The sequence below is a fragment of the Chiloscyllium plagiosum genome, chromosome 23 (assembly GCF_004010195.1).
Source record: "Chiloscyllium plagiosum isolate BGI_BamShark_2017 chromosome 23, ASM401019v2, whole genome shotgun sequence".
NCBI classification, from domain to species: Eukaryota; Metazoa; Chordata; class Chondrichthyes; order Orectolobiformes; family Hemiscylliidae; genus Chiloscyllium; species Chiloscyllium plagiosum.
In genome coordinates, this window is record NC_057732.1 from 55,576,558 (window position 1) to 55,603,805 (window position 27,248).

The 27,248-nt window shown below is 41.1% G+C and overlaps 1 protein-coding gene across 3 annotated transcripts in view; it reads left to right on the top strand.

Annotated features, from left to right (window-relative positions):
* The window catches only part of sema3ab (sema domain, immunoglobulin domain (Ig), short basic domain, secreted, (semaphorin) 3Ab), a 412,514-nt gene that overhangs the window by 100,499 nt on the left and 284,767 nt on the right, over positions 1-27,248 (top strand). The window contains exon 1 of one of the 3 annotated variants that reach the window (XM_043714217.1): positions 12,319-12,543. The exons of the other annotated variants lie outside the window; for them this stretch is intronic. The gene's annotated coding sequence lies outside the window, so the exon portion shown is untranslated. Of the gene's footprint in view, positions 1-12,318; positions 12,544-27,248 lie in introns of those variants that run through there. 3 annotated transcript variants of the gene reach the window in all.

Below are 27,248 nucleotides of genomic sequence, written 5' to 3' on the forward strand. Positions count from 1 at the left end.
GGTAGGTTCTTTACTCAGTGAGTCGTGAGTTCATGGAATGCCCTGTCAGTAGCAGTGGTGGACTCTCCCTCATTATGGGCATTTAAGCGGGCATTGGATAGGCATATGGAGGATAGTGGGCTAGTGTAGGTTAGGTGGGCTTGGATCGGCGCAACATCGAGGGCCGAAGGGCCTGTACTGCGCTGTATTCTTCTATGTTCTAAGCCAAACAGAGAACAGCCAGTGAATTCCTAGAGGCATGGCAATCATCCACAGATTCAATCAATAAGCACATCGATCTGGACCCAATATACCGACCACTGCAGCGGACAGCTGGAACTGACAACTGGAAGCGGCAGATTCAAACCACTATAAATGCCGGACGAAACATCACAGAAGCGCTTCACAGGAGGCTCTCAAGCACTGAGGATGTCACCTAGACAGGGGACGAAACGTCTGCAACACAAATTCCCAGCTCGGCGAACAGAACCACAATAAAGGGGTTGTGAAAGGCAAGATGGTCATTTTATGCATAATCATGAAAAGCAGTAGAAGTGAGATCTGAAGTTAATTCAAATGCTGAATAGACCATAAATGTTCATTTATAGTTTAATCTCCTCAATTGCATTCTACTTTAGTCATTGTTGAGTCAAGTTACACACTTACAAAATGTGTTTACAGCATGACCTGCTGTACATGTTTACCTTTTTGTTCCGAATGTCAACTCTTGCCAATTTCTCACACAATATACAACAAGAACGTAAGAAATGGGAGCAGCAGGCAATTTAGCACCTCGATTCCACTTGGCCATTTAATACAATCTGGTTGACACTAAAATAGGTGGAATTGTGGACATTGTGGAAGGATGTTGCAGGTTACAGAGGAACATAGATAAGCTGCAGAGCTGGGCTGAGAGGTGGTAAATGGGAGTTTAATGTGGAAAAGTGAGGTGATTCACTTTGGAAGGAGTAATAGGAATACAGAGTGGGCTAATGGTAAGATTCTTGGTCGTGTAGATGAGCAGAGAGATTTCTGTGTCCATATACATAGATCCCTGAAAATTGCCATCCAGGTTAATAGTGTTGTTAAGGCAGCGTACGGTGTGTTAGGTTTCATTGGTCAAGGAATTGAGCTCGGTTTCAGAGCCATGAGGTCCCGTTGCAGCTGTACAAAACACTGGTGCGACTGCACTTGGAGTATTGCGTACAGTTCTGGTCACCGCATTATAGGAAGGATGTGGAAACATTGGGAAGGCTGCAGAGGAGGTTTACTAGGATGTTGCCTGGTATGGAGGGAAGATCTTATGAGGAAAGATTAAGGGACTTGGGGCTGTTTGCATTAGAGAGAAGAGGGTTAAGAGGTGACTTAATAGAAACATACAAGATGATCGGAGAATTCGATAGGGTGCCTTTTTCCTTGGTTGGTGATGGCTAGCCCGAGGGGATGTAGCTTTAAACTGAGAGGTGATAGATTAATGACAGATTCAGTAGTAGGTTCTTTACTCAGTAGTAGGGGTGTGAATTCCCTGCCTGTAACAGCAGTAGACTCACCAACTTAAGGGCACTTAAATGGTCATTGGATACTTATATGGAAGATAATGACATAGTGTAGGATACATTGACTTCAGAGCAACTTCACAGGTCAGCGCAACATTGAGGGCTGATGGGCCTGTACTGCACCTAAAGTATTATATGCTCTATGGTTGATCCTATCTCAGCCTCAGCTCCACTTTCTTGCCAGGTCTCAAATCCTTCAATCTGTTACTAATTGAAAATCTATTTCCTCCTCAAATTTACTCGATGTCCCAGCATCCATCACACTCAGGATAAGTGAATCCCACAGAGTCATAACTCACTGAGAAGTAATTCCTCCTCATCACTGTTCTAAATCTGTTGCCCCTTATTCTAAAACTATGAACTCTCATTTGAGATTGCCCAAAAGAAGATACATTCTTTCTACACCCATTCTCCGTGCATTTTCAGCGGGCCGCTGAGCTGCAGTCCCAGGTTCCCATTGAGTGTCTCCTGTCCCTCGGAAAAGTGGCGACCTGCAAAATAATTACCCGTGATTACGCTGGAGCTCTGGCTGTTTTCACAGAAATGCAGCTCCTGGCTCAGGAGAAAGGATTACAGGTGCTGGGTACCTGTACCCCTGTAGGTGCGTTTATGGACGTTATCGCTCGGTATGAGGTCTCCCGAGTCCTGCTGCTGATGCTGCTCCAGCCCCCACCACAGAAACTACTGCCAGAGCACGCTCAGACCCTGGAGAAATATGACTGGGAATCGTTTGACAGCCATAGCCAAGTGAACTACCTGCCGGAGAATGTCTTCCTGCTGCTGCAGTCAGTTGTGATGGCCTGTCAGGAGAAGGATCTCGAGTCCTTAAAGGTTCTGCAGGTGGAGCTCTGGCCGCTGTTGATCCCCGAGCAGAACACCTGCTGCACCTGGTACTACAGGAGGTCCTGGCACCCTCAGGCCGAAGTGTGTGAGATCCCACCCACGTGCCCCCGCCACCGAGATCTCCTAACTGCCGTCAAGTGATTGGGGTGTTGTCTGTACTGTCGAGTGCTCCCTGACCGTCCTGCTGGGGAGCTGGGATTTAAAATGTATTTAATAAAGGTAACACTGACGTGAAAAAAAAAGAAAAAAAATAAAAGTGGGCGGCACGGTGGCACAGTGGTTAGCACTGCTGCCTCACAGCGCCAGAGACCCGGGTTCAATTCCCGCCTCAGGCGAATGACTGTGTAGAGTTTGCACGTTCTCCCCGTGTTTGCGTGGGTTTCCTCCGGGTGCTCCGGTTTCCTCCCACAGTCCAAAGATGTGCAGGGCCAGGTGAATTGGCTATACTAAATTGCCCGTAGTGTTAGGTAAGGGGTATAAGTAGGGGTATGGGTGGGTTTCGCTTCGGCGGGTCGGTGTGGACTTGTTGGGCCGAAGGGCCTGTTTCCACACTGTAATGTAATGTAATGTAATCTAATTCTGTCCGGTTTGAACATTTTATATCCCTCAGTTAGATCTCTTCTCATTCTTCTAAACCCCAGAGAGTATAGACCTAATAATTACGGCCTATTCATCCTAAGCCTTGTATATCCATTTATAATTTTTGTTATTTCTTTGTTCCAACTTGCTTTTCCACCTATTTGAGTGTCATCTGTTAGTTTGGTTATGGCATTTTCTATCCACTAATCATTAATACAGATTGTCAGTAGATGGGTCCCAAGAAATAAACCCTGCAGTTCCCCACAATTACATCTTGCTAAGCAGAAAAAGACCCATTTATCCCAACTCTCTTCTTTCTGTTGTTTTGTCAATCCTGTATCCAAGCTAATATATTAGCTCTACCCCAATATAATCTTACATTGTATATTAACCTTTGTGTGGCACTTTATCAAATGCATTCCAGAAATACTATATCTCCAGGATCCCCATTATCCATATTGATTGTTTTTATCTTTGAAGAACTCTAATAAAGTAGTCAAACACTATTTACCCTCAAAACTCTGATGGATTGTGTTTTTTTTTCTTTTTTTTCTATTTTCTTTTTTCTTTTTCTAGTGCTTATTTTTTCCCCAGCACCCATGGTGTGTGTGTGCAGGTGTGAGATACAGTGAGAGACACAAGATGCACGAATCTTTATTCAATTTCCACCACCAGGAAGATAGGAAAACACCGGAGTGACCAGTGACAAGCAGTGACCTTCACAGCATTCTGCGGCGCCCACCTCTCCCTGAACAACTCCAGGGTGTTGGTGGACACCACGTGCTCCTTCTCCAAGGACACCCGGGCTCTAACGTAACCCCGGAAGAGGGGCAGGCAGTTGGCCCTAACGACCCCCTTCACGGCCCGCTGCCTGGACCTGTGTATGGCCAGTTTGGCCAGGCCCAGGAGCAGAACCATGAGGAGGTCTTCAGACCTGGGATTGTGTTTATTCAAATGTCCTGTTATTGCTTCCTTAATAATGGATTCTAATAATTTCCTAATGACAGATGTCAAATTAACTGGTCTACAGTTTCTGGATCAATGGTGCTGGAAGAGCACAGCAGTTCAGGCAGCATCCGAGGAGCTACCTGGTCTACAGTTTCCTAATTTCTGCCTCCATCCCTCTATGGAAAAGAATGTTATATTAACATTTTCCATTGTTCTCCACCTGGGATATTTTGGAAGATTATAACCAATGGATTCACTATCACTGCTACCATGCTCTTTAAGATCCAGGTTGTAAGCCATCAGACCCTGGGGATCTTGTTTATCTTCAATTCTAATAGTTTGTGCAGTACATTTTCCCTCTTGATGGTTGTTTTAAATTCCTTCCTTTCCATAACATCTGCATTACCTGTTATAATTGGGATGGCACTTTGTTTTTCCTCAGTTTTCATCGTGAAGAACACTTCATTTCAAGTCTTTGTCATTTGTGCGTTCACCAACTCTCCAGTCTCATCCTCCAAAGGACCAACATTCACTTTAGCTACTTTCTTCCCTTTTACATACTTATAGAAGCTTTTGCTGTCCATTTTTATATTGAGCTAATCTTTTCATAATTTCTCTTTACAATGGATATTGCCACCACATCAGTTGACAAAAAAGTACTCCCAGAATAGTGAAGCTTGCAAATGTTGGACATAGATATGATAGGGTCTGGGTCTATGTTGACCAACAAACACCAAACTATGCTAATCCTGTTTACCTGCGCTTGGTCCATAGCAACTATGCCCTGTCATTTTAAGAGCTCATCCAAATGTCTCTTTAACATTGAGAACGTATATGCCTCCAACACCCTCTCAGATAGTGTGTTCCATATTTGTACTACCTCCTGGTTTTAAAAAACCCTCAGATCTCCTCAAAACCATTTGCTCCTCATCTTAAATTAATGTTGTCTGGTTTTAGACACATCTACCACAAGGAAGGTATTCTCACAATTTACTCAGTCTATGCCTTTCACAATTTTATATACCTCAATCAGATCCCCATCAGACTGCTCCACTCCAAGGAAGGCAAGCCCAGCCTATCCAATCTCTCCTTGTGACTGAGGCTTTCCATCCTGGGCAGCATCCTGGTGAATTTCCTCTGCATCCTTTCCAGTGAAATCACATCTCTCCGATGGTATGGCAACCAGAAATACACTGAGTATTCCATCTGTGGCCGAACCAAATGTTTCATAAAGTTGTAACAGGACTTAAGCAGACACAGTTATTTATTTTTAATTTATGACTCAGAATTCCAATAGTTTCATTAGAAAGTTTGCTGTACAGTCAATAGCCTCAGAGAAGTCCTCCCCTTTACACTGAAGAAATAGTGTTTCCTGTTACTTGTTTATTAGCATACACAAAGAATCATTTCCTTCCTGATTTCAAAGCAAAGGATAAATATTTGAAAGAGGTTTCACTTAACTTGTGTAATATGAGCTGACCTTTCTGGGAAAAATAGAAATAGCCATTTGCTGTTTATTGCATCCATATTTACAGCGTTAAGATGAAATGAACCCATTTATATAAGCCAGTACATTTAAAATATTAGAAACAGCTTCCCTGTCTTTGTCTCAAAAGAACTCTGTTCTTACACCATCCAGATACACAATACAAACACATAAATCACACAGAAATGTCTCTACAATCTCTCCTGCTGATAGGTCATTAATATTGATGGAAGTGTTCTGGTAGCTCTTTGCTGCATTCAGGTCAAGCTCTCAGTAATGAACCACCAGAGTATTTATGTTACATTCATCGTGCACAACAATATAACAAATACTAGATTCATCACTTTATAAACAAAGTGATATTTAATAGGATATACCTTTACTTTGGATTCTCATAGGTGAAGGTTGCTAATGCCTCGATATGCTATTGGGACAAATGATGCTATGAAATTAGTTGCTGGTTTTTGAATGAATGACAGTGAGGAAGTATATGTTAGATTTTCAAAAAAAAAATGTATCTTCACTCCATCAGGAAAAATACTTTAGGGAGAATTTTAACTCCACAGCTACAGTGGCACAAGTCACTCACTCAGGGGCTGCAGTTTTATTGACCACCCCTTGCTGTCTTTATACTTGCCAGCTCTCTGCCAAATCTGAAATGGCAGGGCATTTCAATGGATATCTTGTGAAACACAGCTGAGGTGGGTGAGCAGCTCCAGTGACACTTGATATCTGACATCATCCAGACAAAGCAGACCACTTGTTTGTCACCACATCCACAAAAACACATCACTCTCTCCACCACCGGCACTCAGCAGCAGCCTTACTATCTACAAGATGCACTGCAGAAATTCACCAAGATTACTTAGCCAACACCTTCCAAACCCACAACCACTACCATCTCGAAGGACAAGGGCAGCAGATATATGGCAACACCACCACCTGCAAGTTACGCTCCAAGCCGCTCACCATTCTGATTTGGAAATATATTCCTTCACAAAATCCTGGAATTCCCTCCCTAAGGGCATTGTCGGTCAACCTACAGCACATGGACTGCAACGGGTCAAAAAGGCAGTTCACCCCCAAGGGCAGACAGGGACAAGCAAAAAATGCTGGCCCAGCCAGCAACACCCACATCCTATGAATTAGGTGCTTTTTTTAAAAAAAATGTTGCCCAGAAGGGTTTCGGGATTTCCTAAATCCATTCAACATTTTCCCATTAAATGGGACCCTTTCAGAATCGAAGGCATTTTGAAGGATTATATTCCATTTCTATAAAATCTCTCCAACTACTACCTTTAATTGCCTAGGAAGGTCCTAAGAACTTGTCAGACTTTGAGAGCTAGGTGCTTTGAAGTACATTAAATTGAGTGATGGAGATTGTTTTTCTTTCCCTTTCATTTCTTGATTTTCACTGAAGGTGGCTTCACAAATACCACCATCAATGATGGAAGACCCCAGCACATCATTGCAAAAGATAAGGCTGAAGTCTTCACAGCGATCTTTAACCAGAAGTGCTAAGTGTATAATCGATCTTGGCCTCCTCCAACATCACAAATGTCTTTAATCTTCAGCCAATTCGATTCACTCCACATGATATCAAGAAACAGTTGGAGACACCGGATACTGTAAAGGCTATGGGCCCTGATAATATTCTGGCAATAGTACCAAACACTTGTGCTCCAGAAACTCTCCACTCCCCTAGTCAAGCTGTTCCAGTACAGTTACAACACTGGCATTTACCTAGCTATGTGGAAAATTACCCAGGTATAGCCTGTACATCTGCTTATGGAGATTACTAACTTCTATATCTTACTTCATGGCTGTTGATTTACTCCAAAATAATTCCTGCTCTACATTAATGGTACAACAATTGTTACTTGAGCTGTTAGCACACTTTTCTCAATTGCTTGACCTTCCTGATGGAAAAATAACCATGAGAGTCAAACCATCAGAGCGAGAATTCTCCACCTGGAGCATTTAAAACGCAAGGAGGAACAGGTCATAAAGCTTTTGAGAAGGCAGTCTGGGCTTGGTGTGAGAGAGGACAGGGGACCTCTTATTATTGATGCCAGGTTAATGTTTGAGAATCTACAATGACACATCATTGAAATACCACTCAACCACAGCAGTCTAGTCACTGTTTAATCCTAAGGGATGATATATTATTAATTTGAGCTCTTGCAGGTCTATCACGGTTATGGGAAACACAGGTTGAAGAGGATAATGCAACAAAAATGATGAGGAAGAGTAAGACATGATTATATAACCAAGATGATGTGGATGAAAGTTAATGGAAAGGGAGAGGAGGAAGGTGAAGTTAGGCTTCAGCAACTTAATGTAGAAATTTCCTGACTGTATATTTGGAGATTATACTGACAGTCAAGTAGAAGTTCCATTTCCTTAGGTTTGTGGGATGTTAGATTTTCCTAGCGCATCAGTCAGAGCAGCATGTAAGACTCAGACCTAACTTTCTCAGCTTCTGTTCTCACACATACACATCTGGATAGGATAACTCATTTTATTATCTTATTTTTCCTTGAGTAAGGCTTTGCATTATTGCCTTGTAATACTGGTGCCTTGCAACAAACCACAATCCTTCTTTAACCGTACTGCATTTATGAACTGTTGCTGAGATGAGGTATCCAATAAGCAATGATGTTCTGCTTCAGCCTCTGTTAAGCAGTAATTTCCTGTGTAATGAATCACATGTATTTTAACTCTCTCCTAATCGGAATGTCTAAAGGCAACCTTTGTGACGTCCCTTAAAATCTCAGCCTCCTTGCGATTTTAATTATTGTCAGCAGTTTTGCAATTTGTGAATGGTGTTTACATGACATTAACATTAAAACATGCCAATTTGTTTGCACAAATGACAGTGAGTGGCCAAGAAGGTTACAAAGAGGAAGCTGAAAATTTATGACTGCTGCCAACTTTGCCTATGACCAATGAAACACTTCAGAAGCCATGTTATTTGCCAGGCCATGTTTGACTTGAGATGGGTATGGAAGCTTGAAGAGGTTCAACTTGGTCAAAACTGAAGTCCTTCAGGCAGCATTCAGGTTCAGTACAGAAGGATTGACCACACCAACCTCTGTGTACCTGTGCTGAACATTCCTCTTGCTCACCTCAGGGTTCTGGTTCTACATGTTACTTGCAGATGCTCTTGCTCCAGATTTCATTGTTCATTACTTAACGAATAACCATAGAGTTTAATTTTTCCAATGGAGACCTGTTCAAGACACATGATGCAAATCAAAATAGGATTACAAAAATGGTCAAGTCTATATTTTGAGACATGTTATTTAGATTTAGCAGTTTGCAAAGTCTGCTAAAATCAAAATCCAAAGAATCGAAAATCTTTTTAGCCACATGATAACATCACATTCAAACTTTGAGGCAGAAACAGGTGAGGTTTAAGGCTTAAAAAAAGGAATTTTTGCATGAAGACAAATGAAATATATCACATCTTATATCTCACAAAAACAATAATAAAATGGATGTTTGTCAGGGAAAGCATTAGGAACCTTCAGGTTGTCGAGGGACTTGTTTGGGAAAATTTCAAAGAAATTTCTATCCATCAAATTTAATAAGTACAATAATTTACATGGACTGCAATGGTTCAGGAAGGCAGCTCACCACCATCTTCAAGGGTAACTAGGGACTGACAATAAATGCCAGCCCAGCCAGCCAGGCCCATTTCCGATGGAATTAATTTTTTTAAAAAGTTATATACTACCTTTCTACAGAGGAATATTAAGTGAAAGACAGTAATCTATAACAAAAAAACAAATAATTTGTTTTAGAAGAAACTCTTTAAAGATATCGTTGAAAAGATCAGAGTTGAAGAATGGCTACTGAAAAGAAGGTAGCAGCAGATGCACAAGGTCAGAAAAAAAAGAAGAGGGTTCTTGGGGAGGGATGGAATAAGCAAACAGCTTAACAGAGGGCATGCAGAAGTGGAGACTCACTGAGAACGATCTCAGCAAACAATGGAGAAGAATACAAGCACAAGGAAGGAGGACGGAGATGCAGGATCCTGAACATTGTGCCAGAAAATGAACAATATGGTAAAGATAAAATAAACCACTGATAGGCCACACAGTTGGGGAAACAGCAGTATCATGTTAGATTGGTGATCTAGAACCCCAGGGTTAGTGTCTTGGGGTCATGGGTTTGAACCCTCTGAATGAAGACATTCCTCTTTCACTGAGTCTGAAATGGTTGGTGTCTTATCGAGAGATGATGTTGCAGGTTCCAGACTCTCTGCTGGTGAAGCAATTACTACGTTGTCAATCGCTCCCTGAATTTCCGACGTTTTAATCAGATCATTTCTCATTCACCTACATTCTAGAGTAGAAAGACTCATTCTCCTCAATAACTTTTCTCAATTCAGGAATCAATTGAATGAAATTTAAATATGAAAAATAAAGAAACAATTCTGATAATACTCAGATTCAGCAGCATCCATGAAGGAGGAAACAGAGATAAATGTTTCAAATTGATAACCTTTCATCAGAATCCAAGGTGAATTAGTTAAAAAGTGTCATACAGCCTTACAGCATGGGAACAGACCTTTCAGTCCAACCAGTCAATGCTGAACATAATGCCCAACTAAACCAGTCCCACCTTCCTATCGAGTCATAGAGACAAGTGGAAATTCCAACTGTGAGAAAAGAGGAATTCTTCAATGCAAACGTACCTGGAAAAGAAGTGACTGTCAATTAAACATCAGAATAAAAAGAAAAACAATTGCAGATGCTGAAAATCTGAAAACACTCAGTAAGTCTGGCAGCCTTCGTTGAGTGTAACAATTACATTTCAGATGTTAAATTTTATTTACCTAGTGAATATTTATCAGTCCAATTCTCAACAAGTTTATTCTACACTGAGGGAGAAGACTAAAGCTAGACACATCCTTCCAATTGTGGTCTTAGCTGAGCTCTATATTTTTGCTCCATGACTTAGTTATACATCCTCTTCAATAAAGGCATATGTACCATTAACCCAATTGCTTGCTAGATTCCCAGGACAACATCCCAAATTGTTTCACAGGAGAGTTGTCAAACAAATTTCAATAGTAAGCCACATAAATGTGATATTATGATAGGTGAAGAGATAAGTTTTGAGAGTGTCTTCAAGAAGGAGAGAGAAGTAAAACAAGATCTGAAGATATGATTGTGTAGCTGTTATAGGAAATGAATTAAAGGACTGAGAGTTCAAATTCCACCATGGCCTTCAGAAGAATTTACCTCAGCTTTATTTAGAAACTTAAAAAACAGACATAAGAGCAAGAGCAGGTTATTCGGCCATACTATGATATTCAAATGATAATGGCTGATCATCCTACTCTGTACTTGGTTCCTGCTTTCACTCCACACTCTGATCCCTTTATCCCTAAGAACTATATCTAACTCCTTCTTAAGCATTCAGTGTTTTGGCCTCAGAATTGTCTGTGGTAGAGAATTCCACAGACTCACCACTCTCTGGGTGAAGATATTTCTCCTCATCTTGATCCTCAATGGCCTGCCTAATATCCTTAAACTGTGACCCCTGCTTCTGGACTGTCCAGTTATTGGGACCATCTTTTCTGAATTTAGTCTGTTTAATCCTGTCAGAATGTATAGTTTGTAAGAGATTCCTCTTTATTCTTAGAAACTCCACTGAATAAAGTCATAACCAATCCATCCTCTCCTCATACTCCAGTCCTGCTATCCAGCCTGGTAGTCACTCTATAGCCAGAAAATCCTTCCTCAGATATGAAAAAAGACAAAGAAAGCAAAAAACGTGGCATCTGTAAATGGTCATAATTGCAAAATTCTCACACTCAATTTTATTCAATAAATGGCCTTTGGTTGTGACCTGCAATCTTTACTTGCATTGTTATAACATACCATCATGGAATGGTTTAACAAGTCCACCATGGTGTGAACCACTTCAGGAGCCAGAGATAGACAATAAATGCTATGCTTCACCATGTCACCAATGCGTTAAGACAGCCATTAACATTAAAGAGCCAAGAACTCAGAGTCCTCTCAACAATTGGGGAGGAATTGACTTCAACAGAAAGGAGAATGGTACAACTGGGTAATTTGGCAAAATGTGACATACTTAATGCCATTTATGAAGAATTTCTTGATCTTTCTTCAAAAGGTAGATGTGAAAACAGAGACGCTAAAGACCTCAAGGGGTATGGGGGGGGGGGAGGGAATATTTCATTGAGATAGAGGATTAGCTTTGATCATGTTGAAGGGCTGAATGGCTTACTCCTGCTCCTATTTCCTATGTTTATCATAATTTCAATGAAGCCACCAATCAAGAAATTAATTACATCAAGGGCAATTGTGGCTTCACACCTACCTGCCTAACTCTTCATTCAGGTTAACAGAGAATGTTGCTGGGAGTGACATCCATTTACAATCTGTTAGGTTTTATAGATCTCGTTGAAAGCAGTCTACTGTTGATCAGATTACATATTTATGACACTTACCAATGCTGTCTCAGGTGGTAGAAACTTAGTTTACTCTGTGGCTCAGGGAGGAAATTAGATTTTTTTAAAAAAAATAAGTAGTCCCAATTAGTATTTACTGATTTAAAGCAGTGAGCCATAAAGTGAATTGGCTACATTATTTCCAAAGGCAGCAATAGTCATTAGCATCAAATAAAATGGTTTTCTTCAGAATAAGAAGTTAAATGGCTGAACTTGTTAAAACTGAATTAAAAGTGCTTCCTTTCCCTGATTGGCAGAGCTGGCACACAATAGCTACAGCACAAGCCTGTTAAAGGCAAATAAATCTTATGAAGTAGGCTTTGTAAGTGTATTTGTTATGTCTGCTTTAAGTTTTGCTTCAGGCATATGGCTGCTATTCTCCTCTCTTAGCCTTCCTATCCCCGCCCACCAGTCTTTCCCTCACTTTGCTAGAGTACCCTTTGCTGCTTTTCCGCACTCGAAGGAGTTGATCAGAGAGCAACACATCGATACAGGCAGTCTTGGATTACGGGCTTTATCCAGCAGAGTCTTTTCACTGGTCGGAGGGAAGCAATGAGCACTCAGTTGACATATTTGATTAGTTCAAATCAAAGCATTCATGGTCTAAATCCTCTATAAAAGGTCTGAAAGTCAGCTCCTGTGGGATTAATGCTTGCACTCAGGTACAATTTTTTTTCCCTTTGAGCAATTCTCAGTAAGCTAGCTACTATTTTCTAAATGCCTTTTTTCTAATTCCTTAAGGTCATGTCCTGAAGGCACGATTTGAATCCATTCAACAGTCTGTGTGTTTATAAAGAGAGAAAGTCAATTCACCCTTTACTTGCTGAAGTTGCTTTTGCTTACAATTGTAATACTTGGTCAAATGATATTTAGAGGAGAGGGAATAGCCTGTGGGCAGGTTTAACAGTACACCAACAAACGTGAGTAGACACGTAGTACAAAGTCTTCTAAACTCATCTGTGTTTAATGGAGAGGTTTAACGTATTTTTCAAAGAGTTAATTCTGCACTGCTTAAATATTGGTGCAGTTCAATTCTGATGACCAGGAGTTCATTAGAAGACTGTGAAATGGCCAAAATAACAACTAGTTCATTTGTCAACATCAAGGAAGTGAAATCATTGAAAAATTAAATTGAGTTTGTCTCTTCAGTTTTAAATGTGAAGCTGGTGTGTTTGTTAATGAGCCTAAAACAAGTGTTCATTTTTCTTGATTCAATGTGCTGCTTCTCTTCTGTTTAATTATTTTCTGCAAATCAGAAAACTTACAGCAGAATTATTTTATTTAATTCTATCGCATCTGTAAAACTTACCCACATTAGTTAATCCATGACCTTTGTTTTTTGCTGACTTCTTTCCCTATTTGCTGTTGGCTGAGTGTGCTCTTCTCAGCCGTGGTATTTCAAGAGAAGTGGGACAATCTGACTCTGGAGATCTCAAAGCTTCTGTGATACCACCAGGAGGTGTAAATGAGCAGCTTAGGAAGGGAAACATCACCCACTGAGGGTTACCCTTGACTTCCCCAGAAAATCCAACAGAGCCTAAAGAAAACAGAAAGCCTCTGGGGAGGAGTAGATTACTCAGTTATTGACACTGAGCTTTGATGCAGAACTCCTTCACTTTGGAGTAAGATTGTTGTACTTCTGACATAAAGGGAACAAGGGTGACAGAAAGGAAAACCTTCAGAAATTCACACCAGTATCGAGGGAGACTACACTGCTGTGTTAGATAATCAAAGTCAAGCATAGACATGGATAGCGTGGGCAGTGAAAGTGATTTAGCCCAGCTAAAATTCTGAATGTTTCTTGGCTTGGAAAATGGAAAGGCTGGTGGAAAGATAGAAAAGATCCAGTTAAGATAGTCTGAGATATTATTAAAAGGATACTAATGATGAGTACATGCACTTGCTTAATTAGGTCGAAGAGTTTTTAAAAAAAATTTGATGAGATCATAGTTATGATTCAAGTTGTATTTTTAAATTATGGACACATGATCTAGTGGCAAAGGACTGAGATCAGAAGGCTGGGGAGATGATGCTGTGGTGGTGATGGCACGTAGCCTAATATTTTTGATGTCATGAGTTCAAATCACGCCACCACAATTGGTTGGATTTAAAGTCGTTGACATAAATATGAAACTGAAAGCCAGCCTATGAGGGTGACCATGAAGCCACCATCGATTGGTGGTAAAGACCAATCTGGGTCAATAATGTCCTTTAGAGAAGGAAACTGCCATCCTTACTGGTCTGCCCAATATGTGACTCCAGACCCACAGCAATGTGGTTGAGTTTTGACTGGTCTTGAAAATGGCCGAGTAAGTGACTCAGTTAAAGGGGCAATTAGGAATGGGTAACAAAGGCTACCCTTGACGATGATGACTTCATCCCATTAAGAAAGTATTGTCAAGAAAAAGGAATATGAACTGAATGCATAAGAGTTTAGTTGCCTATACCTGTTAGTATCTCAAATTGGATATTGAGAAGGGAAGGAGGGTATGGGAGTGCTGAGTACATAGCAGGCACAAGGTCCAATTCTTATGTAGAAATCCCAGAATCCCAGAGACATGGTGATATTGAACTGGTCCTCTGGTCAGTGAAGATATCAAACTGGCTCCAATGTACTGTCCTTTACAAGCAAAATACTTTGGGTATTGGAAATCTGAAATTAAAAAATAGGAGGAGATGTTGGAGAAACTCCATAAGTCTGGCAGCAACTATGGAGAGGAAACAGTAAATTTGTTTTCAAGTCCACTGACTCTTCAGAGTTTCTCCAGGACTTCCTCTTATTATTCCAATGCACTATCCAGTGGTCACTGACCCCTGGTACACCATCCCAAAGCTCAGACTATTCTGATCAAACACCAGTATTGAGGTTATAACACTGTCATCTAGCCATTAGAAATTTCTTCATGTCATGCGCTTTCTCTGATGTCTTGTATTTATTGTCAATGCCACTTGCATTCCAGCTCCTCTTGATTACAGATCATTTGTACCCAAACGTTACTGGAAAACATACATTTTGTTCTCTCCCTTCCATCTGGGCCTGTCAGACTCAGTTTTATATTGCAATTCTTCAGATCTCAATGTGCAGCTTATGAAACAGATGCAATGTTCTGCCACCTTCCGAAAATAGACCAGCATCATTCCATCTTGTCCTTGTCAGCCATTAAAGTAGCATTTCTTGTTTCCCTGTTATTCAGGTATTTATTCCAACAATTAGTCCAAATCAACAAATTCTATGACTGGGATTCTGACCATTTCCAGATTGATTGTGGTTTAAGTAGCTCACTTGCTGTTTGAGAGGCCTGAGATTGTCTTGTGTATACTTGCTGTTTGATATGTTTCTGCTACTTTATTTTCCCATGTGCTATGTTTAAAATGGACAGTCCTGATTTTAGCTGATGTTAAAGAAAGCAATACTTTCCTCAGATTTCCAGAAGGCTGTGTGTTCACTGCAGAGGACACAGTTCCCTCCAGCCTCCTTGATCTGCCTGGAATGTCAATGTCAGTGACTCCTGAGCTGTGATTATTAATGTATTTGGATCTGTAGAAAACAGAAACAAAGTGACAGAATTCTCTCAGGATAAGAATGCCATGTGTGCCCTAGTGGAAACAAACAAACAAGTTAGTAGCCAATGCTTACAAGATTTTACTTCAGTATATATTAGTTCCCTTCAGTTGTGGGTAATGTCTTGGCAAGGTTTATAAGAGATAAGATTTATCATCTAGAAAGGAATAAGTTGATTAAGGACAGTCAACACGGTTTTGTGAAGGATAGGTCATGCCTCACAAACCTCATTGAGTTCTTTGAGAAGGTGACCAAACAGGTGGATGAGGGTAAAGCGGTTGATGTGGTGTATATGGATTTCAGTAAGGCGTTCGATAAGGTTCCCCACGGTAGGCTATTGCACAAAATACAGAAACATGGGATTGAGGGTGATTTCGCGGTTTGGATCAAATATTGGCTAGCTGAAAGACAGAGGGTGGTGGTTGATGGGAAATACGCAGCAGTTACTACTAATGTACCACAAGGATCTGTTTTGGGGCAACTGCTATTTGTCATTTTTATAAATGACTTGGAAGGCATAGAAGGATGGATTAGTAAATTTGCGGATGATACTAAGGTGGGTAGAGTTGTGGATAGTGTGGAAGGATGTTGCAGATTACAGAGGGACATAGATAAGCTGCAGAGCTGGGCTGAGAGGTGGGAAATGCAGTTTAATGCAGAAAAGTGTGAGATGATTCACTTTAGAAGGAGTAATAGGAATACGGAGTATTGGGCTAATGGTAAGATTCTTGGTGGTGTGGATGAGCAGAGACATCTGTGTCCGTGTACATAGATCCCTGAAAGTTGCCACCCAGGTTGTTAAGAAGACATTCAGTGGGTTAGGTTTTATTGGTAGAGGGATTGAGTTTCAGAGCCATGAAGTCATATTGCAACTCTACAAAACTCTGGTGCAGCCACACTTGGAGTATTGCACACAGTTCTGGTCACCACATTATAGGAAGGATGTGGAAGCATTGGAAAAGGGTGCAGAGGACATTTACTGGGATGTTGCCTGATATGGAGGGAAGGTCTTATGAGGAAAGGCTGAGGGATTTGAGGCTGTGTTTGTTATGGAGAAGAAGGTTGAGAGGTGACTTAATAGAGACATACAAGATAATCAGAGGGTTAGATAGGGTGGACAATGAGAGCCTTTGCCCTCGGATGATGAAGGTTAGCATGAGGGACATAGCTTTAAATTGAAGGGTGATGGATATAGGACAGGTGTGTCAGAGGTAGTTTCTTTACTCAGAGAGTAGTCGGGGCGTGGAATGCATTGCCTGCAAAAGTAGCAGATTCACCAATTTTAGATTAGATTAGATTAGATTACATTACAGTGTGGAAACAAGTCGCCTGAGGCGGGAATTGAACCCGGATCTCTGGCGCTGTGAGGCAGCAGTGCTAACCACTGTGACACCGTGCCACCCACAAACTTTAAGGGCATTTAAATGGTCATTGGATAAACATATGGATGAAAATGGAATAGTGTAGGTTAGATGGGCTTTAGATTGGTTTCACAGGTTGGCATAATATCGAGGGCCTGTACTGCGCTGTAATGTTTTAGATAACAAATATATTCACATATGCCGACACTTCAGTTTCTGTATTAAAACAGTGTTGAAGCTATTTGCGGCGTGAAAGTTATTAAGAGCACAATTTGGGTCTCCTTATCTGAGAAGGGATGTTCTGGCTTTGGAGGGGGCAAAGGTTTACCAGACTGACACCTGGGATAGCAGGACTGAGAAACGAAGAGATTCTGGATTTGTTAGCACTCTATTCACTGGAGCTTAGAAGAATGAGCGGAATCTCATAGAACCCTGTAATATTCCAACAGGACAAGACAAGGTAAATGCCGGATTATGTTCGTGATCACTGAAAAGTGCAGAATGAGGGGACACAGTCTTAGGATATGGGGTAGGCCACTTAGGACTGAGATGAGGAGAAATGTCTTCACCCAGAGAGTGGAAAGCCTGTGGAAGTCTCTGCCAAAGAAATTGGCTGAGGCCAAAACATTAAATGTTTTCAAGAAAGAGTTAGGTATACTTCTTGGGGCTAAAGGATCAAATGGTGTGGGGAGTAAGTGGGAACAGGGGACTGAGTTTGTTGATCAGCCATGATGATATTGAATAACGAAGCAGGCTCGAAGGGCTGAATGGCCTACTTCTGCTCCTATTTTTCTAGGTTTAAAAATGCCACTTGTGCAGTCACCATTGCCAGGAAATGGCTCCAACAAAGACCAGATGGGACTTGGACTGTCAAAGGGAGAGAATCAGTTCATACTGTCAAGGAACTTCTGGGGTGACCTCTGGCAGACAGGCACATGGTAAGATTAGCTGAGTGGAATGGAAACCAATGTGGCTGGTGGGCTCAAATGTGGGCAGCAGTGGGAGAGACTGCACGCACAGGCAGACTTGGCTTCAGGAAAAGGAACTTGTTCAGTACAAACCATGAGTGAGAGTTGACAGAAAGTGCAACATGGAGCATGATTTTAGTGCTTTCAAAGGACAGTGCTTCATGTAGTGCACTGATTGGACAAGCAAATCCCATGATTTTCTATTGAGCCCTCGTTAGTGCAGGTCTCTGAGGGACACAGTGTTGCTCGTGGAGGAGAATCGGAATGTTGGGGAGATTACAGCAATGAGTCTTTGAGCCCTCTTGTATCCTTCAACAGGAGCACAGTTCTCTTAATCAACCTGCCTGAATATGTAATGGCACCCCATGAGCGGGTGGGACTCGAGCCCAGGCTTCTTCCTATCTCAAAGGAAGGGAAACTACCTCCATAACATAAGACCTTCTCAATAGCAATGTATTCTTAGATAGATTGCTTTTAGAATGATTGTTTGCCGATAGTTAAATGATATCTAATTAAAGTTGTGCTGATTAAAGTATAAAAGACAGAATTGTATACTCTGATTAATAAGCCTGTTAGCCAGCTACCCAGTCCAGGCAACATGCAGACATTCACCCTGTTTGATCCTGCTGCCTGATATTGTTGAAAAAGCTCTAATTGTTTCCTTCTGTCCATTCCATGTTAATGCAGCTGCACTTTTGGAATATAAATCAGCAGTAGTATTTTTCTTAAATTAACCTTGTTATTTGTGTGAGTTTACACTTTTGAACATCAACTATGACTTGAATCTACTGTTTTGTGCTCATATTTAAACCATTCTAAAATCTAATAAGTTATATTTAAAAACATTCCCTTCAATTCATGTGACAGTAAATCTCCGAGAACAGGACAGTGATGCAACAAATTAAACTGTCTTTTGTTTTGTTAAAACTTGAAAGTCTTGCTGTGCAAGATACTGAAGGAATATTCAAAGTGTGCAGTTTATTGATACTGTTTAATCCATTCAAAAATTCATAAAAAACGATTCTTACTTTACTGGATACTAGCCGTACTTCACACATTTTATATCTTACCAAGTAGTTTGGGCTTCTCTGTATTTGCTTATGACCCTCCTGGAGTTATAAATATTTCATCCTTTGGACATGTTGTGTTCTGTTAAACTGAAGACTCATTTCACTATTACAGCTCAATTTCTCTACTCATTTTATTCTATTTTAACTTTGACATTATGCTGTTGAATATCTCAGCTGTTTAACTCAGTCTCAAATTTAAAAGAATGAAACTTTCTAGTTGCCAGTTGCTGACTATTATTCAAATAAACTAATTTGAAATGGATTCCACATGGATCACTGCTGGTCTTTGCCAAGCTGTTTGCTGAGCTTATATTAGATAAAAACAAATCAGTGAAATTTATAACCATCTCCTTTAATGAACTTCCTACCTGCTGATAGGAGATCAGATCCAGTTTGCCGAAGATCCAAACCGGAGAAGGGGACAACATTTCATGAAGGGAAGAAGAAAGCACTTGGGGTTTGGTTCAATTAAATTAAATTAAACTAAATTACATTACAATTACTTCCAGCAAGAATCTGTTCCTTTATAATCTGGTCCAGTTGTTATTAGATTAAAGTTATCTGCTAGATGAATCTTTTGAATAAAATCAATTTTAAATTAGTGGCTTGATTATCTGGACAGGTGCATCAAATCATCAACAGCAACATGACAACATTCAATGCTCAGCTACCGATAACTCCGTCTATCAAAGTGCTGTAAGCCAAGTTCCATCTCAGAAGTACAATGGGGAAAGTTGAAGCTGAACTCTAAAAATCACCCAAAAAATAGCAAGAGTTCTGAAGAATGTGCAGCAAGATCTATAGCCCAGAATAATTAAACAGTTCAGTTAGATAGTTTCTGTTCCTCACGCATTGGCTGTTTTGATAATGTGAAGTGGATTAAAGTTGAAAATTATCAAGGGAAAAAAATACAAGATGATGAAAGGGCAGTGGGTATTAGTTGCAAAAGGAGTATTAGCCAATACAGATTCATCTTTGGACTGTATGCTTTATTCTTCAATATTCAGCTAAATGATAGAAAGCCATTCTGAGAATGTAGCACTTTCTCAGCAGGGTATTCACAGGGTTAACAATCTGGATTATTTGTGTGTTTGTAGGAGTTGCAATGCATAAATCTGACTGAAATAATGGAGCTTTTACAATAGTTAAATATTAACATTCACAAATCTGGAAAATTGCACATTGTTCTATTCACATTGGGAATGTTGAGAGGCAAAAGAGACAAGTTAAATCAGATTGCAGTTGGGTGGTTAGATTTGTATTTTGAAAGACTCAAGCATGACTGAAGAAAAGTGAGGGAGAGTTTCATGTGGATAAATGAAAGGTATTGCATTTTGGTAAAACAAACAAGGGCAGGACTTATACAACTAATGGTAGGGTCCTGGGTCGTGTTGTAGAACAGAGACCTCGGGGTTCAGGTACATAATTCTTTGAAATTTGTGCCATAGGTATGGAGGGAGGAGAAAGTGAGGACTGCAGATTCTGGAGATCAGAGTCGGAAGTGTGATGCTGGAAAAGCACAGCCGGTCAGGCAGCATCCAAGGCGCAGGAGATTTGATGTTTCGGGCAAAAGCCCTTCAACAGGAAAGAGAAGCCCTTCTTTCCTGAAGGGTTTATGCCCAAAACGTCGATTCTCCTGCTCTTCAGATGCTGCCTGGTCTGCTGCAATTTCCTAGCACTACAGTCTTGACTCACAGGTGCGCAGGCTGGTTAAAAAGGCATTTAGCATACTTGCCTTCATTGCTCAGACTGTTGTTAACTGGTGATAGGACATCATGTTGAGGTTGTACAGAAGATTAGTGAGGTCTCTATTGGAGTAGTGTGCAGTTCTGGTTGCCCTGTTGCAGGAAAGACGTTATTAAAGTGGAGAGAGTTCAGAAAAGATTTACTAGTATGTGTTGGGAAATGGAGGGCTTGAAACATAAAAACATTGATGGCTTGGGGGTTTTTCACTGGAGTACAGTAGGTTGAAGGGTGACCTTACAGAAGATAATAAACTCATGAGGGCCTTAAATAAGGTGAACAGTCAAGATCTGTTCCTTAGGGTCATGATTCGGAGATGCCAGTGTTGGACTGGGGTGTACAAAGTTAAAAATCAACAACACCAGGTTATAGTCCAACAGGTTTAATTGGAAGCACACTAGCTTTCGGAGCGACGCTCCTTCATCAGGTGATAGTGGAGGGCTCAATCCTAACGCACAGAATTTATAGCAAAAATTTAGCGTGATGTAACTGAAATTATACATTGAAAAATTGATTGTCTGTTAAGCCTTTCATCTGTTAGAATACCATGATTGTTTCACTTTTTTCATGTGTAAATCACAAAACCTTTTTTTAAAAAAGTTGCATTCTCGGGTTAGCTGTTAACAATGGTGATAGCGAGACAATATTTTGAAGGTGTTGGCCCCCTCTGTTTTCTGTCTATGCCATGATGTTTAGATTGATTCCAATCTAAAAAGTGAGATAACGGAGTTTTACATGAATGCATGTAGTTTTTGAGCAAAGTACAATGTATCCTTAGGGTGGGTGAGTTCAAAGCTAGGGGACAAATTTTAAAGGTCATAGAGTCATTGATATGTACAGCATGGAAACAGACCCTTCAGTCCGACTCATCCATGCTGACCAGATATTCCAACCCAATCTAGCCCCAACTGCCAGCACCTGGCCCATATCCCTCCAAGCCCTTACTATTAGAACATAGAACATAGAAGAATACAGCGCAGTACAGGCCCTTCGGCCCTCGATGTTGCGCCGATCCAAGCCCACCTAACCTACACTAGCCCACTATCCTCCATATGCCTATCCAATGCCCGCTTAAATGCCCATAATGAGGGAGAGTCCACCACTGCTACTGGCAGGGCATTCCATGAACTCACGACTCGCTGAGTAAAGAACCTACCCCTAACATCTGTCCTATACCTACCCCCCCTTAAGGATTGGTTCATGTTTGGAATGAACCTCCTGGGGAAGTGAATGATGCTGCTACAGCTACAATATTCATATACCTATCCCGATGTCTTTTGAAATGTTGTAATTGTACCAGCCTCCACCACTCCTCTGGCAGCTCATTCCATACACGTACCACCCTCTGCGTGAAACTGTTGCCCCTTACATTCCTTTTATATCTTTCCCCTCTCACCCTAAACCTATGCCCTCTAGTTCTGGACTCCCCGACCCCAGGGAAGAGACTTTGTCTATTTATCCTATCCATGCCCCTCATGATTTTATAAACCTCTATCCCTCAGCCTCCGACACTCCAAGGAAAACAGCCCCAGCCTATTCAACCTTTCCCTGTAGTTCAAATCCTCCAACCCTGGCAACATCCTTGTAAATCTTTCTGAACCCTTTCAAGTTTCACAACATCTTTCCGATAGGAAGGAGGAGACCAGTATTGCACGCAATATTCCAAATGTGACCTAACCAATGTCCTGTACAGCCGCAACATGACCTCCCAACTCCTGAAAGAGGATAAAGATTTTAAAAAGGATGAGGGGCAACTTTCTTTTAAAAAAACAAAAGGATTGGTTCATGTTTGGAATGAGGAGAAAGTGAGGTCTGCAGATGCTGGAGATCAAAGTTGAAACTTTATTGCTGGAACAGCACAGCAGGTCAGGCAGCATCCAGGGAACAGGAGATTCGACGTTTCGGGCACAGGCCCTTCTTCAGGAATGAGCCGGCACAGGCTCATTCCTGAAGAAGGGCCTGTGCCCGAAACGTCGAATCTCCTGTTCCCTGGATGCTGCCTGACCTGCTGTGCTGTTCCAGCAATAAAGTTTCAACTCATGTTTGGAATGAACCTCCTGGGGAAGTGAATGATGCTGCTACAGCTACAACATTTAAAAGACATTTGGATAAGTATGAACATTGGAAAGGCTTGGAGGGATATAGGCTAAACACAGGCAGGTGGGATTAGTTTAGTTTGGAAACATGGTCAGCATGGGCTGGTTGGGCCGAAGGGTCGGTTTCTGTGCTGGGTGACTGAGGAATTCCCATTGATGGCCTTGTGGCACAGTGGATAGAATCTGTGCTAAAAAGACTCACTCAGGGTACAAAGCCCAAGGAAGGTCTATTCATAAAATAAGCAGCTGCAAGATGCGAGAGTGCATCTTGCAGCACACCCCAATGGCAGGCTATAAGAGTGTAAAAAAATTCCTGATCAGCCGTGTGAAGGAATTAAAATGGAAGTTCTCCCATTAATATCCATAGCTCCAGGCTACAAATGCATGCAAAAGTCTTAATGTCACAGCAACCTCAAATTCACTCCCTATCAGTCAAGGTATGGGCCTACGGTGGCTTTTTGACTGGTACAGACTCAATGGGCCAAAAGGCTTCTTCTGTATCATAGAAATGGTGGGTGTGGGTCTGAAAAGGAGGTTGGTAAGGATGAAGAAGGGAATTTCAGAACTTGAGTCTCAGTAGCTGTTGTTAAACCTACCTGTGATTTTGGGGTGCCTGCAGGAATCTTTCAATGCACAATGAGATTATGCAGAGACAGATGAACACTTGTGGTATTTTTACAGATTTTTTTCTTTGTAGAAGCAAGGGAAAAAGAACAATTTGCAATTGTTGCTTGAAAAAATTTAGGGGAGAAAACTGATCGATTACATGCAGAGAAGTTAAAAAGGTCCTGTTAGTCAGAGGTGAGAGAGATTACCGATCAAATGACCAGCTCTCCCTCAGTGGACAGCAATTCCCTTAATTCTCAGATGCTTGTACAATGATAAATTAATTGGACATCTCACATTACCATTAGTCACTGCTCAAATAGTTTGACTCTTGCCTGTGAGGGATTCTTTTGTTCATAATACAAATATCAGCTGCTTTCTAGTTTATTTTAGTAGGAGTTGGAGTCTGAGTACATCCTTTCTGCCCCATTAACATGATATTCTTCGACTGAATTGAAATTCTACTAAAATAAATATGCTAATTTAGTAACCTATCGGTACCCCAACATGGTTTTCGTAAGTCAACCACTGGGGTCAAATTCTTTAACACTCTCCTTACAGCTGTAGCTACTTATGTCACTTTAACAAGAACAAAGTTGAGTAAATAGTCTCAGCTGAGATGCTTCAGTTTTGCCAGTAACTTTGGATTTGGAGAAGGGCTTTTTTGGCACACTGGCAGTGTCCCTAACTCTGGGCTTGGGGACTCGAGCTCAAGACCCACCTGTCTCAAATGTACCTGAACTGGCTGATTAAAAAAAATGTCAGGTTAATGCCAGGGAAATCAGTCAGTCAAAATAAAAACTGAAAAAAACTGCGGGTGTTGGAAATCAGGAACAAAATCAAATTGCTGAAAAGGCTCAGTGGATCTGGCAGCATCAGTGGAGGGAAATCTGGGTTAATGTTTTGGGTTCAGTGACACTTCCTCAGAACAAATGAGTCAGTTAGTCTTCCCATTCCTAATGGTCATCTAGGGATTCCTGCTCAAACTATCATTCATTCAGTAGGTTCTTTACCCAGAGAGTGGTGGGGGCATGGAATGCACTGCCTGTGGGAGTGGTAGAGTCAGAATCTTTGGTGACCTTTAAGCGGCAATTGGATAGGTACATGGATGGGTGCTTAAGCTAGGACAAATGTTCGGCACAACATCATGGGCCGAAGGGCCTGTTCTGTGCTGTATTGTTCTATGTTCTATGTTCTAAGAATTTGATCAGTTTCCACTACAGTAGCCCCTGGAGAAGGCTGTATTTATTATGAACACCAGCAGTAGATGGCATGTGCCAGAACACAGTTTGGCAGTGCCATATGACTACCACACAAAAAAGAGCAAGTTGTAGTAAGCTTGCTGTGTTTTCTTTCTAAGTTGGCCTCCGGGGGTTTGTGGTCTACACCACATGTTTCTGGAGTAGTCAGGTCCAGCTGCTCCCTTCGCCTGACCAAAACCTTTGTAGTGAGCATCCATTGCCAGCACTAGTATTGCACGTATTCCTACTCTCTACCTCAGTGAGTGATGGTGGGATAGGGAGGTGGTGAAGACCCACTGCCACTGGTGAGGGGTATCTTCAGTTCACTACAGCCTTGCCTGTGCCCTCACCCAGCCCCCAGACCCAGCCTCTCCGCCTACTCTTAGTCTTCGCAGGGGACTGCATATCAAACATGACGACATCAGTGACACATGCACAGCCAACTTTTTAGGATGAGTAACACTAATAGGGCTGTTGTTTATTGCTCATCTCTAATTGCTCTTGAACTGAGTGGCTTGCCATTTCAGAGGTCAGTTTAGAGTCAATCACAAGTAGTAAGTTTGGCAGATCCCCTTCTCAAAAAAAGGTATTAGTGAGCCCGATGGGACCCAGTGGTCATATGGATTCCATTAGGTTAACTTTTTAATTCAAAAATTTTACTCATTTCATGGGTGGGATTTGAATTTATACCCCTGGCCAGAATATTAGCTTGGCATTCTGGAGTGCCTGCCCAGTATACTACCCCTAGTGCCGCAGCCTCCCTATACCCGGCATGGTCAACTGGTATCCTACCCATGAGCTGCCATTTAATCACTTTCAGTGATACTCCATCAGGTTAAACTACTCATTGACTGAGGCTAACACAAGCAGAAAGCAGCTGTTTGACAAGTGCCTCTAAACTGGCAAGAGTAAAGTCCTCGAGGGATCAAAACTGGGGGAAATAAATACATTTTAGTAAACAGTAGAACATAATGCAAAGATGGTTTGTAGTCAAGTCTTAGTGAAGATTTCCTGTTGTTTGTCAGTTTCAAAAGAATGAAGGTCTGATTATATTTCAGTGTAATCAGAAACAGCAATTTTCAGTCTTGAGTTCAAACAGATAAATGAGTATTTCTAAACCATGTCCTGAATTAGACTGCATTACATACAACTTTTCAAATGTGATACACTAACGAGTGCATGTTCACTTAACCATGTGTTGTAATGCATATGAATCACAACACATCTGGTCCATAAATACATTAAAATCTCAGACAAGAATATGGAAAGCTTGGCTCAAGTCAGCTTCACTGACTCTTCAAATCATAGCAGAAGTAAGCTGACCACCCCCATGCTAATTAATATCTACTTTTGTATATTAACTTTCATGTTTAAAAATACTTATTGAAATTACTAGTGTTTCATTTTTCAGCTGTAATGTGATTAACAATGGAATGCTTTGTGGCTGCATTCATTCCTTTGTGTTTGAGATACAAGGGCTTTGATAGATTTTGCTAATCCTTCTTGAGAAAGCCTTCCTGGGGCAAAATGATAATTTGAGCATCCACTGTGCAGCACAGGGGTGCAACTGGTACTATGCCAAGACACGTGTTCACTGTTGATCCAGTCACTTGTCATTTGCAAAATAATTCAGAAGAATGTGACTGGATATCAGATTGCCATTGGTTTGGTGAATTTTGCACTGAAGAATGTTAAAATACAATTCCCTCTGCAAATGTGAAAGGACTATCACATTAGAGGCTATTACACTATAATCCTGACAAAAGGATTGAAAGGTTATGTTAAGAGTAAATAATAAAACTTTAATCATAGGTTTTAATTGAATCAAAATCCTGCCAGAAAGGAACATGTTTTCATATTGCTGGGAATTTCACCCCAGAGGTATCTTGATTTGTGGAGAATGCTGAGCATGGATACTGTAAAGAGTGATGAAAGTGAATTGGCCAACACCTATTACACTATCACAACACGGAATCCCTGTCTTAAATACAGAGACTAGTGGTCTTTTCTGCAGCTGCTAATCTCAGTTGATCTCAATGCAGACAGAGCATTAGGATACTGTCCATGAGGCTCATTAAAATACTACAAGTTACTTAAGTTAACAAACTTAGTTTATAATTGGAACATTTGAGCAGCATTCCAGAGTCAAAGTACCCTTTCAATTATAGAACTGAGAGAGAACTAGCCTGCTCTCTTAACAAGGAGCTACAATTGATAGTAAGTTTGTTTTTTAAAATATTTTTTAAAGTGCACGAATCTTTATTCAAATTCCACCACCAGGAAGACAGGAAAACACCCGGGTGGCCAGTGACAAACACTGCCCTTCACATCAAAGGGCAGTGCTGTGTGATCAAAACAGTGAAGGGGAGGGTAGGGACTAAATCAAAATAGAGTTGGAGGGAGAAATGATGCACTGCACTCCCTGCAGTGCCCACCTCTCCCTGAACAACTCCAGGGTGTTGAGTAAGTTTGTTTTATTTTTTTTTTTCTTTTTCCCCTTTCTTTTTTTAACCCCCACACTACCACTAAGTGCGGTAGTGCTTATTTTATCCCCAGCACCCATGGTGTGTGTGTGCAGGTGTGAGACACAGTGAAAGACACAAAGTGCACAAATCTTTATTCAAATTCCACCACCGGGAATATAGGACTTTTTTTTCTTTTAACCCCCACACTACCGGTAGTGCTTATTTTTTCCCCCGCACCCATGGTGTGTGTGTATA